Raw genomic sequence first — 16881 nt, forward strand, 5'->3', positions numbered from 1 at the left:
GAGTGCAGAAATGAGAAAGAGAGAGAGAGAGAGAGAGAGCGAGAGAGAGAGAGAGAGAGAGGGAGGGAGGGAGATACACCAAGGGGGGGAGATGCAGAGAGGGGGACGGTAGGGAGAGATACACAGAGAGTGAGTGAGAAAAAAAGTGTGAGAAATGCAAGAGAGAGAAACAAATACAAACGGTCACGGAGCATTCTTGCAGAACTCTCTGAGAAACAGAATGCTCACAAAGGAATGAGTAGCTCAGCGATTTCCCAATGAGGTGTACAATTAGATGCCAGAGATGGAGGAATTTAACAAACTGCCCCCCAAAAAATGTATTAGGCTGTTTTTTGGGGGGTACTGTACATAGTTTTAGAGGTTGTATGAGGATACTAGCAACAGGAGACAGGGACATAAAAATACATATGACTATGATCAGGTCACATACAATTTGGATGATCATTCGGTCACAGATGTGTGCTTGTACAATATGTATATGAAGGTACTGTGTGTGTGTGTGTGTGCGTGTGTCTGTGTGTGTGTGTGTGCGTGTGTGTGTGCGTGCGTGTGTGTGTGATGTAGATTAGAAAAACGACCCTTTTACCAGGTGAGTCGACTGATAATACATTCTCATTTACAGCAACGACCTGGGGAAAGTTACAAAACATACTGTTAAAATACATACACTGAACGAAAATAGAAGCGCAACATGCAACAATTTCAAAGATTTTACTGAGTTACAGATCATATCAGGAAAATAGTCAATTGAGGCACTAATCTATGGATTTTACATGACTGGGAATACAGATATACATATGTTGGTCACAGATACCTTAAAAACAAGGTAGGGGAAGTTTGTGCGAAGTTTGCCAAAAGACACCTAAAGGATTCTCAGACCATGAGAAACAAGATTCTCTTTCTGATGAAACCAAGATTAAACTCTTTGGCCTGAATACCAAGGGGAGTGGGTCAGGGATGTGACCAAGAAACCAATGGTCACTCTGACAGAGCTCCAGAGTTCACCTGTGGAGATGGGAGAACCTTCCAGAAGGACAACCATCTCCGCAGCACTTCACCAATCAGGCCTTTATGGTAGAGTGGATAGGCGGAAGCCACTCCTCAGTAAAAGGCACTTGGAGTTTGCCATAAGGCACCTAAAGACTCTCAGACCATGAGAAACAAGATTCTCTGGTCTGATGAATCCAGGATTGAACTCTTTGCCTGAATACCAAGTGTCACGTCTTGAGGAAACCTGGCACCATCCCTACAGTGAAGCATGGTGGTGGCAGCATCATGCAGTGGGGATGTTTTTTAGCGGTAGGGACTGGGAGAATAGTCAGGATTGAGGGAAAGATGAACAGAGCAAAGTACAGAGAGATCTTTGATGAAAACCTGCTCCAGAGCACTCAGGACCTCAGACTGGGGCGAAAGTTCACCTTCCAACAGAACAACGACCCTAAGCAATCAGCCAAGTCAACGCAGGAGTGGCTTCGTGGCAAGTCTCTGAATGTCCTTCAGTGGCCCAGCCAGAGCCCGGACAAGCCCGATCGAACATCTCAGGAGAGACATGAAAATAGCTGTGCAGCGATGCTCCCCATCCAACCTGACAGAGCTTGAGAGGATCTGCAGAGAAGAATGGGAGAAACTCCCCAAATACGGGTGTGCCAAGCTTGTAGCATCATACCCAAGAAGACTCAAGGCTGTAATCGCTACCAAAGGTGCTTCAACAAAGTACGGAGTAAAAGTTCTGAATACTTATGTAAATGTGATATTTCAGTTTTTTTATTTTTATACATTTGCAAACATTTCGAAAAACCTGTTTTTGATTTGTCATTATGGGGTATTGTGTATAGATTGATGAGATTGATGAGGGGAAAAAATGATGTAATCCATTTTATAACAAGGCTGGAACGTAACAAAATGTTGAACAAGTCAAGGGGTCTGAATACTTTCCGAATGCACTGTATATGTTTCACAAGAGCTGATGACACACACCTCAGGGCGAGTGCGCGGAGGAGGCACAGGACGTACTGGACTGTGGAGGCGCACTGGAGGCCTGATGCGTGGGACCGGTACAGGTGGCAACAGGCTGATGACAGGCACCTCAGGGCAAGTGCGGGGAGGAGGCACAGGACGCACTGGGCTGTGAAGGTGCACTGGAGATACAGTACGTATGGCCGGCACAGGATATACTGGGCCGTGGAGGCGCACTGGAGGTCTGGAGCGTAGAGCTGGCACAACGCGTCCTGGCTGGATGCTAACTTTAGCCCGGCAACTGCGGGGCGCTGGCACAGGACGCACTGGGCTGTGAAGGCGCACTGGCGACACAGTGCGTAGAGCCGGTGCAGGATATCCTGGACCGAGGAGGCGTACTGGAGACCAGGAGCGCTGAGCCGGCACAACCCGTCCTGCTGGATGCTCACTTTCGCACGGCAAGTGTGAGGAGCTGGCACAGAACGCACCGGGCTGTGGATACGCACTGGAGACACATTGCGTATCTCCGCAAAATATGGTGCCTGACTGGTCCCACGCTCCTCACGGCGACTGTCTTGCTCCAGACACCAAAACATCCACTCTTCCTCATCACTCCCCTCAACAATCTCACAATACTCCTCGCTCAGTCTATCCCAATATTCCTCTTTGTACTCAGACTAGCCCCTCGGCTTCGCCGACCAACCCGTGTGCCTCCCCCCAATTTTTTGGGGGGGCTGCCTCTCGGGCTTCTGTCGTGGTCGTTAACTTCGGAGTCACCGTTGATCCTCCTGCGTCTGCTTCCATGGAAGGCTTTCGTCTCCTGCCATTATCTCCTCCCAAGTCCAGGATGTCTTCTCATCCTGGCCACGCTGCTTGGTCCGATTGTGGTGGGATCTTCTGTCACGATCGTTATAAGGAGTAGACCAAGATGCAGCATGGTATGTTTCCATCCTTTATTTTGGAATAGAAAACTTTAAAGAACAAAACAACAAAACGAACAAACGAAACGTGAAGCTAATATAATGCTCACAGGCAACTATACAAAGACAAGATCCCACAAAGCACAAAGGGGAAATGGCTGCCTAAATATTATCCCCAATCAGAGACAACGATAAACAGCTGCCTCTGATTGGGAATCATACCAAGCCAACATAGATATATAATTGCCTAGATGACACACCCTAGTCACACCCCGACCTAACCAACATAGAGAATAACAGGCTCTCTATGGTCAGGGCGTGACAACCACTTTAAGCTGTACACTACAGAGCTGGGCTTTACGAAAGAATGGCCAGAAAAAAGCCATTGCTTAAAGAAAAAAATAAGCAAGCATGTTTGGTGTTCGCCAAAAGACATGTGGGAGACACCCCAAACATATGGAAGAAGGTACTCTGGTCAGATGAGACTAAAATGTAGCTTTTTGGCCATCAAGGAAAACGCTATGTCTGGCGCAAACCCAACACCTCTCATCACACCGAGAACACCATCTCCACAGTGAAGCATGGTGGTGGCAGCATCATGCTGTGGGGATGTTTTTCATCGGCAGGGACTGGGAAACAGGTCAGAATTGAAGGAATGATGGATGGCGCTACAGTACTCTTCCAAGATGGCGTAGCAGTGTAGGCGTGTTTTGTTCGTCCTCTCGTGTACTTTTGTATTTTTTTCGTATTTTAATTCGATTATACCTTCCGGTAACCTGCCTCACCCAATGTGATACGGAATCGCTATTATTTTTAACTTTGGAACACATTCAAGAACCTCCAGTAGCTAACCAGCTAATCAGCTACAAGATATTTAGTCATTTTTAGCCACTGCTAGTGGCTTTTACCTTCTGCACAGACACCAGCCTTGTACTTAGCCTGGATATTACTCGCCAATCTACCAGCATCGGACTGTCTCTCCACAACAACGCCGGATTCCTGCCGTAATCCCTGAGCCACTACTTCTGATCCTCACAGCTAGCTTGCAGCTAGCTAGCTCACAGCTTGCAGCTAGCTAGCTCACAGCTAGCTTGCACCCTCCGTGGTACCTAGTGGCTAACGCCACTGCCACGAAGCTAGCACCAGTTAGCAAACAAAATTCTACAATACCTCTTTCGCCATCTGGCTTGGATTCTCTGTCGACACGGCGCCCCGCCGCACCACAACGTCTGGTCTGCCGACGAATACTCCATCCGCTGCGCCCTCAACCCGCCTCCGTCTGAGCAGACCCCCTCCGTCTGAGCAGACCACCCCCGGGCTACTAACTTTAAACGCTGCGTGCTAGCATAGTGGCGGCTTCCCTGTTCCATCTACTGCTGCCCCCTGGACACTATGATCACTTGGCTACATAGCTGATGCCTGCTGGACTGTCCATTAATCACGGTACTCCATTCTGTTTATTTGTGTTTTATCTGTCGGCCCCAGCCGCGAACTCAGGCTCTGTGTGTAGTTAATCCGACCCTCTCTGCCTAGTCATCGCCATTTTACCTGCTGTTGTTGTGTTAGCTGACTAGCTGCTGTTGTCTCACCTGTTGTTTTAGCTAGCTCTCCCAATCAAGACCTGCGATTACTTTATGCCTTACTGTATGTCTCTCTCAAATATCAATATGCCTTGTATACTGTTGTTCAGGTTAGTTATCATTGTTTTAGTTTACAATGGAGCCCGTAGTTCCACTCCTCATACCTCTGATACCTCCTTTGTCCCACCTCCCACACATGCGGTGACCTCACCCATTATAACCAGCATGTCCAGAGATACTCTTATCATCACCCAGTGCCTGGGCTTACCTCCGCTGTACCCGCACCCCACCATACCCCTGTCTGCACATTATGCCCTGAATATATTCTACCACGCCCATAAATCTGCTCCTTTTATTCCTTGTCCCCAACGCTCTAGGCGACCAGTTTTGATAGCCTTTAGCCGCACCCTCATCCTACTACTCCTCTGTTCCTCGGGTGATGTGGAGGTAAACACAGGCCCTGCATGTCCCCAGGCACCCTCATTTGTTGACTTCTGTGATCGAAAAAGCCTTGGTTTCATGCATGTCAACATCAGAAGCCTCCTCCCTAAGTTTGTTTTACTCACTGCTTTGGCACACTCTGCCAACCCTGATGTCCTTGCCGTGTCTGAATCCTGGCTTCGGAAGGCCACCAAAAATTCTGAGATTTCCATACCCAACTATAACACTTTCCGTCAAGATAGAACTGCCAAATGGGGAGGAGTTGCAATCTACTGCAGAGATAGCCTGCAAAGTTCTGTCATACTTTCCAGGTCGATGCCCAAACAGTTCGAACTTCTAATTAAAAAAATGAATCTCTCCAGAAATAAGTCTCTCACTGTTGCCGCCTGCTACCGACCCCCCTCAGCTTCCAGCTGTGCCCTGGACACCATCTGTGAATTGATCGCCCCCCATCTAGCTTCAGAGTTTGTTCTGTTAGGTGACCTAAACTGGGATATGCTTAACACCCCGGCAGTCCTACAATCTAAGCTAGATGCCCTCAATCTCACACAAATCATCAAGGAACCCACCAGGTACAACCCTAAATCCGTAAACATGGGCACCCTAATAGACATTATCCTGACCAACTTGCCCTCCAAATACACCTCTGCTGTCTTCAATCAGGATCTCAGCGATCACTGCCTCATTGCCTGTATCCGCTACGGGTCCGCGGTCAAACGACCACCCCTCATCACTGTCAAACGCTCCCTAAAACACTTCTGCGAGCAGGCCTTTCTAATCGACCTGACCCGGGTATCCTGGAAGGATATTGACCTCATCCCGTTAGTTGAGGATGCCTGGTCATTCTTTAAAAGTAACTTCCTCACCATCTTAGACAAGCATGCTCCGTTCAAAAAATGCAGAACTAAGAACAGATATAGCCCTTGGTTCACTCCAGACCTGACTGCCCTCGACCAGCACAAAAACATCCTGTGGCGAACTGCAATAGCATCAAATAGTCCCCGCGATATGCAACTGTTCAGGGAAGTCAGGAACCAATACACGCAGTCAGTCAGGAAAGCAAAGGCCAGCTTTTTCAAGCAGAAATTTGCATCCTGTAGCTCTAACTCCAAAAAGTTCTAGGACACTGTAAAGTCCATGGAGAACAAGAGCACCTCCTCCCAGCTGCCCACTGCACTGAGGCTAGGTAACACTGTCACCACCGATAAATCCTTGATAATCGAAAACTTCAACAAGCATTTCTCAACGGCTGGCCATGCCTTCCTCCTGGCTACTCCAACCTTGGCCAACAGCTCCGCCCCCCCCCCCCCCCCCGCTGCTACTCTCCCAAGCCTCCCCAGCTTCTCCTTTACCCAAATCCAGATAGCAGATGTTCTGAAAGAGCTGCAAAACCTGGATCCATACAAATCAGCTGGGCTTGATAATCTGGACCCTCTATTTCTGAAACTGTCCGCCGCCATTGTCGCAGCCCCTATTACCAGCCTGTTCAACCTCTCCTTCGTATCATCTGAGATCCCCAAGGATTGGAAAGCTGCCGCGGTCATCCCCCTCTTCAAAGGGGGAGACACCCTGGACCCAAACTGTTACAGACCTATATCCATCCTGCCCTGCCTATCTAAGGTCTTCGAAAGCCAAGTCAACAAACAGATCACTGACCATCTCGAATCCCACCGTACCTTCTCCGCTGTGCAATCCGGTTTCCGAGCCGGTCACGGGTGCACCTCAGCCACGCTCAAGGTATTAAACGATATCATAACCGCCATCGATAAAAGACAGTACTGTGCAGCCGTCTTCATCGACCTGGCCAAGGCTTTCGACTCTGTCAATCACCATATTTTTATCGGCAGACTCAGTAGCCTCGATTTTTCTAATGACTGCCTTGCCTGGTTCACCAACTACTTTGCAGACAGAGTTCAGTGTGTCAAATCGGAGGGCATGTTGTCCGGTCCTCTGGCAGTCTCTATGGGGGTACCACAGGGTTCAATTCTCGGGCCGACTCTTTTCTCTGTATATATCAATGATGTTGCTTTTGCTGCGGGTGATTCCCTGATCCACCTCTACGCAGACGACACCATTCTGTATACTTCTGGCCCTTCCTTGGACACTGTGCTATCTAACCTCCAAACGAGCTTCAATGCCATACAACACTCCTTCCGTGGCCTCCAACTGCTCTTAAACGCTAGTAAAACCAAATGCATGCTTTTCAACCGTTCGCTGCCTGCACCCGCACGCCCGACTAGCATCACCACCCTGGATGGTTCCGACCTAGAATATGTGGACATCTATAAGTACCTAGGTGTCTGGCTAGACTGCAAACTCTCCTTCCAGACTCATATCAAACATCTCCAATCCAAAATCAAATCTAGAGTCGGCTTTCTATTTCGCAACAAAGCCTCCTTCACTCACGCCGCCAAACTTACCCTAGTAAAACTGACTATCCTACCGATCCTCGACTTCGGCGATGTCATCTACAAAATAGCTTCCAATACTCTACTCAGCAAACTGGATGCAGTTTATCACAGTGCCATCCGTTTTGTTACTAAAGCACCTTATACCACCCACCACTGCGACCTGTATGCTCTAGTCGGCTGGCCCTCGCTACATGTTCGTCGTCAGACCCACTGGCTCCAGGTCATCTACAAGGCTATGCTAGGTAAAGCGCCGCCTTATCTCAGTTCACTGGTCACGATGGCAACACCCACCCGTAGCACGCGCTCCAGCAGGTGTATCTCACTGATCATCCCTAAAGCCAAAACCTAATTTGGCCGCCTTTCCTTCCAGTTCTCTGCTGCCTGCGACTGGAACGAATTGCAAAAATCTCTGAAGTTGGAGACTTTTATCTCCCTCAACAACTTTAAACATCTGCTATCCGAGCAGCTAACCGATCGCTGCAGCTGTACATAGTCCATCGGTATATAGCCCACCCAATTTACCTACTTCATCCCCATACTGTTTTTATTTATTTACTTTTCTGCTATTTTGCACACCAGTATCTCTACTTGCACATAATCATCTGATGATTAAATCTGCTAAATTGTAATTATTCGCTCCTATGGCCTATTTATTGCCTACCTCCTCATGCCTTTTGCACACATTGTATATAGATTATCTTTTTTTTCTTCTTTTTTTTCTTTTTTTTCTTTTCTACTATGTTATTGACTTGTTTATTGTTTACTCCATGTGTAACTCTGTGTTGTTGTCTGTTCACACTGCTATGCTTTATCTTGGCCAGGTCGCAGTTGCAAATGAGAACTTGTTCTCAACTAGCCTACCTGGTTAAATAAAGGTGAAATAAAAAAATAAAATAAAAACATGCAGGGAAATTCTTGAGAGAAACCTGTTTCAGTCTTCCAGAGATTTGAGTCTGGCACGGAGGTTCACCTTCCAACAGGACAATGACCCTAAGTATACTGCTAAAGCAACACTTGAGTGGTTTAATGGGAAACATTTAAATGTCTTTGAATGGCCTAGTCAAAGCCCAGACCTCAATCCAATTGAGAATCTGTGGTATGACTTAAAGATTGCTGTACACCAGTGGAACCCATCCAGCTTGAAGGAGCTGGAGCAGTTTTGCTTTGAAGAATGGACAAAAATCCCAGTGGCTAGATGTGCCAAGCTGATAGAGACATACCCCAAGGGACTTGCAGCTGTAATTACTGCAAAAGGTGGCTCTACAAAGTATTGACTTTGGGGGGGTGAATAGTTATGCACTCTAAAGTTTTCAGTTTTTCTGTCTTATTTCTTGTTTGTTTCACCCCAAAAACGATTTAGAATCTTGAAAATGGTAGGCATGCTGTGTAAATCAAATGATACAAACTCCCCAAAAAATCTATTTTAATTCCAGGTTGTAAGGCAACAAAATAATAATGCCAAGGGGGTGAATACTTTCGCAAGCCACTGTATAACCTATCATACCACTGCCTGCATAGAACATCCGTCAAACCAATGTCTTGTCTAAATAATTTAACCCCACCCTCTTGATGTATGTCAAATGCCAAACACTCTCGTTCGCCTTGTATGATTTCCTTCTAGCTTCTGAGTCATTTATACCCGCTAGTGCTACCTTACAAATAGATGGCTCATATTGAAAAATCGCCCCTACACCTTTAATAGCCCCCCCCCCTCTCTTGGTCTGTGAAGTTAATTGAATTGGCGAGTGCTGCCGGTGAAACGCTACTCTGTGTGGGAATCCATCAGTGCTCCCGTTCAAGTTCCCTGGAAATGGACCATTAGACACTTGCAGGTCGATGGTTAACTAATCACGGGGTCATCCGTTGGTGTCTATCTGGACCAATTGGAGGGGAGCGCCACGAGGGAATAACATCCTCGGTCAACATCAATATCCCCTAACCCCAAAAGATTTGCTTTGATTGGTTGCCCTGACTGATAGACGTGTTGCCAGTCTGACAAATTATGGAATCCGATAATGACGTGATTGATCAAGGTCACCTATTCTGTAATTTATGTCAAGTACTTTTCCTGTGTTGTGTATGAAATGGGCATAACGTGGCAGGTAGCTGTAGAGAAGTAGTCCCTGAATTCCATAAACCCTTAGCCCTTACCCTCTAGGTACTTGAGAGGATTGGATACATGTAAGCAACGGAGTGATAACTCCACCTTTCCCTCTGATAGGCCAAGGGGATTTGTCACCTATCATGGACACCTATCCAATCCTCTCAGATCTACACCAGGGGTTGATTTGGGATTCAGAATATTTCAGGTAAACTATAGTGTCTTGTTTCTTCAGTTCAGACTTACTGCTTCAACATTGCTTCAATACCAGTATCAAATTCGTTTTTTAGATTCAGCGAGCACAGTATCAGGCGGCAAGGTGTCTTGACGCACACATTTTGTATGCATGCGCGTATCAATGCTCCTATAAGCTGCCTCGGAAGGCTTTTGAAGGCCATGGTTATTTAATCCCCATTTAGGTAACTCTCCCTATACCAGTTAAACTGTGTCCACCAGCTTTAAAGGCTCAATGCAGCTGTTTAAATCAGTATCAAATCATTTATGGGTAATAATTATGCAATAATTATAATACCTTTCTGTGATTGTTTTCAGTTAAAATGGTAAAAAATAAACAAAAATAGCTTCTTAGCAAAGAGCAATTTCTCAAGCAATAATTTTGCTAGGACTGTCTGGGAGTGGTCTGAGTGGGGAGGGGAAAACCGAAAACGGTCTTTTATTGGCAGAGAGGTTTGGCACTTTCTTTCTTATTGGTCTATTGACTAATGTCACCAGGCAGGCCAAAACTCCATCCCACCAAAATAGGCTGAAATGCATTTTCAAACAGCTCTTACACTAAAAGGGCATTATCATCATTTTCACAATTTCACTGTATTATTTCAACCCCATAGTGTGGAAATATATATAAAACACGGTAAAATCAATTTTTTTACTGCACTGGGCCTTTAAACACATTAAACCTGAAAGATCTAATCCCATATAGGAGTTGATGGGCTGTGTGTTGGAGAAGCATTGACAGTATGTGGAGAGGTGAAGGTATGTGTGCTTTTGTCGGAACTACGGTACACCCCACAACCCAGTTTATTATTATAAATTTTTTATAGCCCTCTATGGTGCCTATTCTATAGGTGGAGCCATGAAGGGGGTTGTAGAAAATACTTTTTCAAGATGAGATTACTTTCTTTGGAAGTGGTCAGCTTGTCAATTTTTTTACATTCTCGATAAAGCCGGTCGAGACGAGGGATTGAGCGAGGAAATAAATTCCTTATAAGGTATTCGTGCCTATAGGTGAACATGATAAGGCAACCACAAATGCTTTCAGATTTCTTCTCCCCCCCGTCTCTCTCTCTCTGGTGAAAACAGTAGGGGAAGGGGCTTTGAAGGAAGATGGTGAGGATTTGGACTAGAGTGATGTCGTGGTGGAGGGGGGTTATTGAATGACCGTAGCTATTCCTCTTTGTTCAATTGAATTAAGGTTTTGATCATGGTCATGTAGTGATTGCAAATGGTCATTTTTTTAATGGTTGGATGATTGTCACTGCTGGTCCCTACTGCATCTTGGACTGCCACTAAACACGTTTTGTGGCACATTTATTGACATACAGAATAAAAGTGTTTCTCAAACCTCCCGTGAGTGCTCCCAGCTGTTCCACTTATTTGATATATTTCAGCACTAGCACACCTGATTCAACTGGTCAACTAATCATCAAGCCCCTGATTGGTTAAATCAGAAGTGCTAGTGCTGGAATAGATCAAATAGATGGAATGGTTATGGGCACTTAAAATGTGATTTTGAAGCACTGACATACTATATACAGTGCATTCAGAAAGTATTCAGAACTTTTGACTTTTTCCACATTTTGTTACGTTACAGCCTTATTCTAAAATTGATTACATCGATTTTTTGATAATAACAAAGTGTTGTGACTTTACTTTCATTAATCTGATGACTGTTATTTATAAAATCAATTAACTATGTTTAAATGTTACCCAATTAAATTAATATTGCAACAATTAACTCATTATGAATTTGGGGCACCACGAGAACGGTTGTTTAAAGAGTTACCATCTCCCGAATTAAACTCTAAAGGTCATTACCTATCACATTCATAAAACAGTCAACGTATATTAAATCATAACCTCTTATCATATTATCATTCTGAACAGTCGTAACCGTCTTGGATCTGCAAAAACCCCAGCCTTATTCATGATTCAGTACTACACAAATTGGTTTAATTATTTATTTACTAGCTAACTAAATAATAACACAGAATAAACATACACACTTAATACATAAGAAAAAGGTCCCTAATGGACTGACAACATATGGCGGCTTGTTACACAGAAAATGAAGAGGGGGAAGAGAGAGAGAGAGAGAGAGAGAGAGAGAGAGAGAGAGAGAGAGAAAGGTACACTTATTGTTGATACATTTTAGAACTATTCTCACAGTAATCATATACTTTGCACACAAACCTCCGCCCTTTTGAAGTAAGAAATCATGAATGTATTTAACGCTACATGTGAATGCCTTCGTCTGCCGTTTATCTCTGTCGGAACCAGCCCTCCTTAGGAAGATTGTTGGCCTTTCAGCGGCAAGCTTATATGGCTCTGATTGTCTGAAAGGGGTCTCCCCTTTCCCGTTTTCTACTGTTGTTCACTCTGGAAGATAGCTAGCCAGCCGTGTTGACGGTTCCAATTGGTGATGAGCGTAGTAGGATACGGTGATTTGAGAAGAGTAGTACAGTAGGATGATTTGAAGAGTTCGCTCTTCTAGATATTTGACCCAAGACAGCTAATCAGCCATAACAGTGATTGTCAGAGAGGGGAGTTTTCTCCTCTCTCCACCTCGTGTTGATAGTCAGAGTTTTAACCACTTTACACGCACAGCTGCAACCTGGCAATGTTCTGTTCTAGTCTGGGAGGTGAGTTGATTTCCTTCACCTCATGTTGAGGTTCAAAGTTCCAACCATTTCAACCGCCTCATGTTTCCTGGTCTAATGTTAATCTCTGTTACCAATCCTTTTATTCACTCTGGCAGAAGGGGACTGTTCCGTCAGTCTGACACACTCTCTGACCTCACTCAGGGCGTAGCCACTTACTATGCACAGTTTATGGGAGATTATCTCATACCTCCTAAAATAACATTCATATCTTAACAAAAATACATTCATAATTTGTATATTTCATGTACAACATTAAGGATGGAGACTTCATACCTGTAGTGAAAATACTTTTCAAGTTACAGTATTACCTTTATTCTTTTTAATGACATCACAAAATAAAAACCAATATGACATTAGTTTTCTATAGATCATCTCTGACCATTTCCCACGTTCTTATGTTAGAAATATTGTTCCAGTATTCGCTTTTTGAATGTGTTAGAGTTTCATCAGGAAAAAGTCTGTTAAAACTTCTTAAGGCTAGGGAGCAGTATTCGGAAGTTCGGAATACTGCTAGCGCCCGGCCTCGACAACATCCGGTGAAATTGCAGAGCGCGAAACTCAAAAATACAAAATATTAAACATTCATGAAAATACAAGTGTTATACATCGGTTAAAAGCTTAACTTCTTGTTAATCCAGCCGCTTTGTCAGATTCCAAAAAGTCTTTACGGCGAAAGCATACCATGCAATTATCTGTGGACAGCGCCCTGCGTACAAAAGCATTAAAAACATTTTCCAACCAAGCAGATGCATCACGAAAATCAGAAATAGCAATAAAATAAATAATTTACCTTTGAAGATCTTCCTCTGTTTGCAATCCAAAGGGTCCCAGCTACATCACAAATGGTCGTTTTGTTCGATAAAGTCTTGTTGGCGCGTTTAACTCAGTAATCCACCGGTTTCCCTTGTTCAAAATGCATACAAATGAATCCCGTAAGTTACCAATAAAATTCTTCCAAACAAGTCAAACAACGTTCCTAATCAATCCTCAGGTACCCTAATATGTAAATAAACGATAAAATGTAAGACGGAGAATAGTATTGTCGTTACCAGAGATAAATAACGAGTGCGCGCCCTCACCAGAACGCGCAATAAACACTACAGCCAAAATGGGAGCCACTTAGAAAAACTACAGATTCTAGCTCATTTTTCAAAAACAAGGCTGAAACTCTTTCTAAAGACTGTTGACATCTAGTGGAAGCCCTAGGAACTCCAATCTGGGAGGTATTCCTTTTATATTCCCATTGACAGCCATAGTAATCCGGGGTGAGCTGAAAAAAAAACAATTCTGGATGGATTGTCCTCGGGTTTTCAACTGCCATATCAGTTCTGTTATACTCACATACATTATTTTAACAGTTTAGGAAACGTTAGAGTGTTTTCTATCCAATACTACCAATTATATGCATATCCTAGCTTCTGGGCCTGAGTAACAGGCAGTTTACTTTGGGCACCTCATTCATCCAAACATTTGAATGCTGCCCCCTATCCCGAAGTTAAAGTGACTAGTGATCCATTTGTTAAAGTGGCCAGTGATTGGGTCTCTATGTAAGCAGCAGCCTCTCTGAGTTAGCGATTGCTGTTTAGCAGTCTGATGACCTTGAGATAGAAGCTGTTCTTCAGTCTCTCGGTCCCAGCATTGATGCAACTGTACTGACCTCGCCTTCTGGATGGTAGCGGTGTGAACAGGCAGTGGCTCGGGTAGTTGTTTTCTTTGTCTTTTTTGCCTTCCTGTGACATCGGGTGCTATAGGTGTCATGGAGGGCAGGTAGTTTTCCCCAGTGATGCATTGTGCAGACCGCAACACCCTCTGGAGAGCCTTGCAGTGATACATCCTGACAGGATGCTCTCGATTGTGGATCTGTAAAAGTTAGTCAAGGTTTTGGGTGGCGCTGTTGCGGCATTCCACCAATCATCAGTGCAGAATTCCACCAATCAGACCTTTATGGTAGAGTGGCCAGATGAAAGCCACTCCTCAGAAAAAGGCATATGACAGCTTTCTTGGTGTTTGCCAAAAGGCACCTAAAGGTCTCTCAGACCATGAGAAATAAGATTCTCTGGTCTGATGAAACCAAGATTGAACTTTGGCCTGAATGCCAAGCGTCATGTCTGGAGGAATACTGTTACCATCCGGTGAAGCATGGCGGTGGCAGCATCATGCTGTGGGGATGTTTTTCAGCAGCAGGGACTGGGAAACTAGATAGATTGAGGGAAAGATTAACGGAGCAAAGTACAGAGAGATCATTGATGAAAACCTGCTCCAGAGTGCTCAGGACCTCAGGCTGGGGTGAAAGTTCACCTTCCAGCCAAGACAACACAGGAATGGCATCGGGACAAGTCTCGGAATGTCCTTGAGTGGCCCAGCCAGAGTCCGGACTTAAACCTGATCTAACATCTCTGGAAAGACCTGAAAATAGCTCTGTAGCGATGCTCCTCATCCAACCTGACCTGGGAGAAACTCCCCAAATACAGGCTTGCCAAGCTTGTAGCGTCACACCCAAAAAGACTCGAGGCTGTAATCGCTGCCAAAGGTGCTTCAACAAAGGACTGAGTAAAGGGTCTGAATACTTATGTAAATGTGATATTTAAGTTTTTTATTTCTAATACATTTGCAAAAATGACTAAAAACCTGTTTTTGCTTCGTTGTTATGGGGTATTGTGTGTAGATTGATGAGGGAAAAAGACAATTTAATCAGTTTTAGAATAAGGCTGTAAAGGAACAAAATGTGGAAAAAGTCAAGAGGTCTGAATACTTTCCGAATGCGCTGTGTATATGCCTGCAATTTATAAAATCCCCCATCGTCTTTCTTCCACTTATCCAGTCTTCCCAAAGGGTGAGCAGGGTTCCAAAAGTGGCAATGATTAAAAAGACCCAGAAGGAGATCAGGAAGTGTGTGCAGATAGCTTTGTGGAGAACAGTGTTAATTATGGGTAATGTAATAGATCATTATTTGTTAATAGTGTCGATTGATGCATCCGTGCGTCAATCTAATTAACATAATAAAAACATTGCTATTCAAAATCTGTCTGTTTAAGCTGTTGAACTCTTTTTTTCATGGGTTGCGTCTCAATCCACCACATCCGACTATGTCAGCCTTTCGTGTCTAAGGTGGAAAGCGGCAGAGCTATATTGCTGTTTGTCAGACCAGGAGACATCCCAAAAACCAATCTTCTCATGAAAACGTCTGTAGCGTCTGAATGGTTTGGCCTACAAACTAATATGACCTCTATAGAAAGATGGTGTTCTCTGTTTAGCTCTATGACCCCCACAAGTGTCATGGGACTCATTTGAAGGTAACCCAGTATCGGTTAAAAAAAGATGAATGGAAGTATTTGTCACGCCCTGACCTTAGAGAGCCTTTTTATTTCTCTATTTGGTTAGGTCAGGGTGTGATTTGGGTGGGCATTCTAGTTTGTATATTTCTTTGTTGGCTGAGTGTGGTTCCCAATTAGAGGCAGCTGTCTATCGTTGTCTCTGATTGGGGATCATACTTAGGCAGCCCTTTTTCCCACCTTCTGTTGTGGGATCTTGTCTTTGTTTGTTGCATGTTTTGCAATACGAAGCTTTACGTTCGTTGTGTTATTTATTGTTTTTTGGGTGGAGCATTAATAAAGAAAATGTACGCCTACAACGCTGCACCTTGGTCCGGTCATTCTACAAACGAGAACCGTAACAGTAGTTTTGTGCCCACCAAATGAAAGGGTTAAATATGTGTCCAAAAAATGTATAAATAATTCCTTAGCTTTCTTATATGTCCTAGATATAAGACACTCCTCAAAACCTTATTCCTGATTTGCCATTTATGAATGTGTTATTCAATGCGTTATGGGCTATAGCAGTAAAGGCCAAATCCAATATAATAATAACATGTCTTTTTTTTATACCTACAGGAGTCCTAAAATCCTAAATCAAATAGCTAAATGATCCATTGTACAGTACGACCAATCCTAAAACAATTCCACTCCATAGTTAGCTTAGTAGAACCCCCCTTATTAATTTCCCGGCAGTGTTTTCCAAAGCATCCTCATGTTAGCGATAGATGTTAGCAAATCCTGACTGATTTAAGTGGAACAGTACCACCGTAGATGAAAAGCAACCATCAAAACGCACACACACACACTGTCTTGCATAACAATCCCAAACATGCATAGACAAGTAGCGGCAATTAAACTATATTTAGTATAAATAATGGAACTTTCAGGCTATGCATGAGTTGGCATTATGGTAAGGCTACTTAAAAATCAATTCAACTTCCTAGCTTTAACTCCTAATCTCTTATTAATAACTGCAGACATGCCTTATTCCAATGAGTGATTACAGAGCCTTAAACAATCCCCCTCGACTCTTTGCCTTAAATTGTAAAGTTTGTGTTAAGCATATGCTAATGCTACTTTAAGCATGCTGTCCCTAATTCTATAATTCTGTTCAAACAGGTCCAGCTGCGCCCCTAGGCAATTACCCATGCGATATCTAGGCGTCTAGGTATTGATGCCCTAGGTTGCGTCCCAAATCGCACCCTATTTCGTACACAGTGCACTACTTTTAACTAGGGCCCATAGTTAATGCATGAAA

The sequence above is a fragment of the Salvelinus namaycush genome, chromosome 30 (genome assembly GCF_016432855.1).
Source record: "Salvelinus namaycush isolate Seneca chromosome 30, SaNama_1.0, whole genome shotgun sequence".
Taxonomy (NCBI): Eukaryota; Metazoa; Chordata; class Actinopteri; order Salmoniformes; family Salmonidae; genus Salvelinus; species Salvelinus namaycush.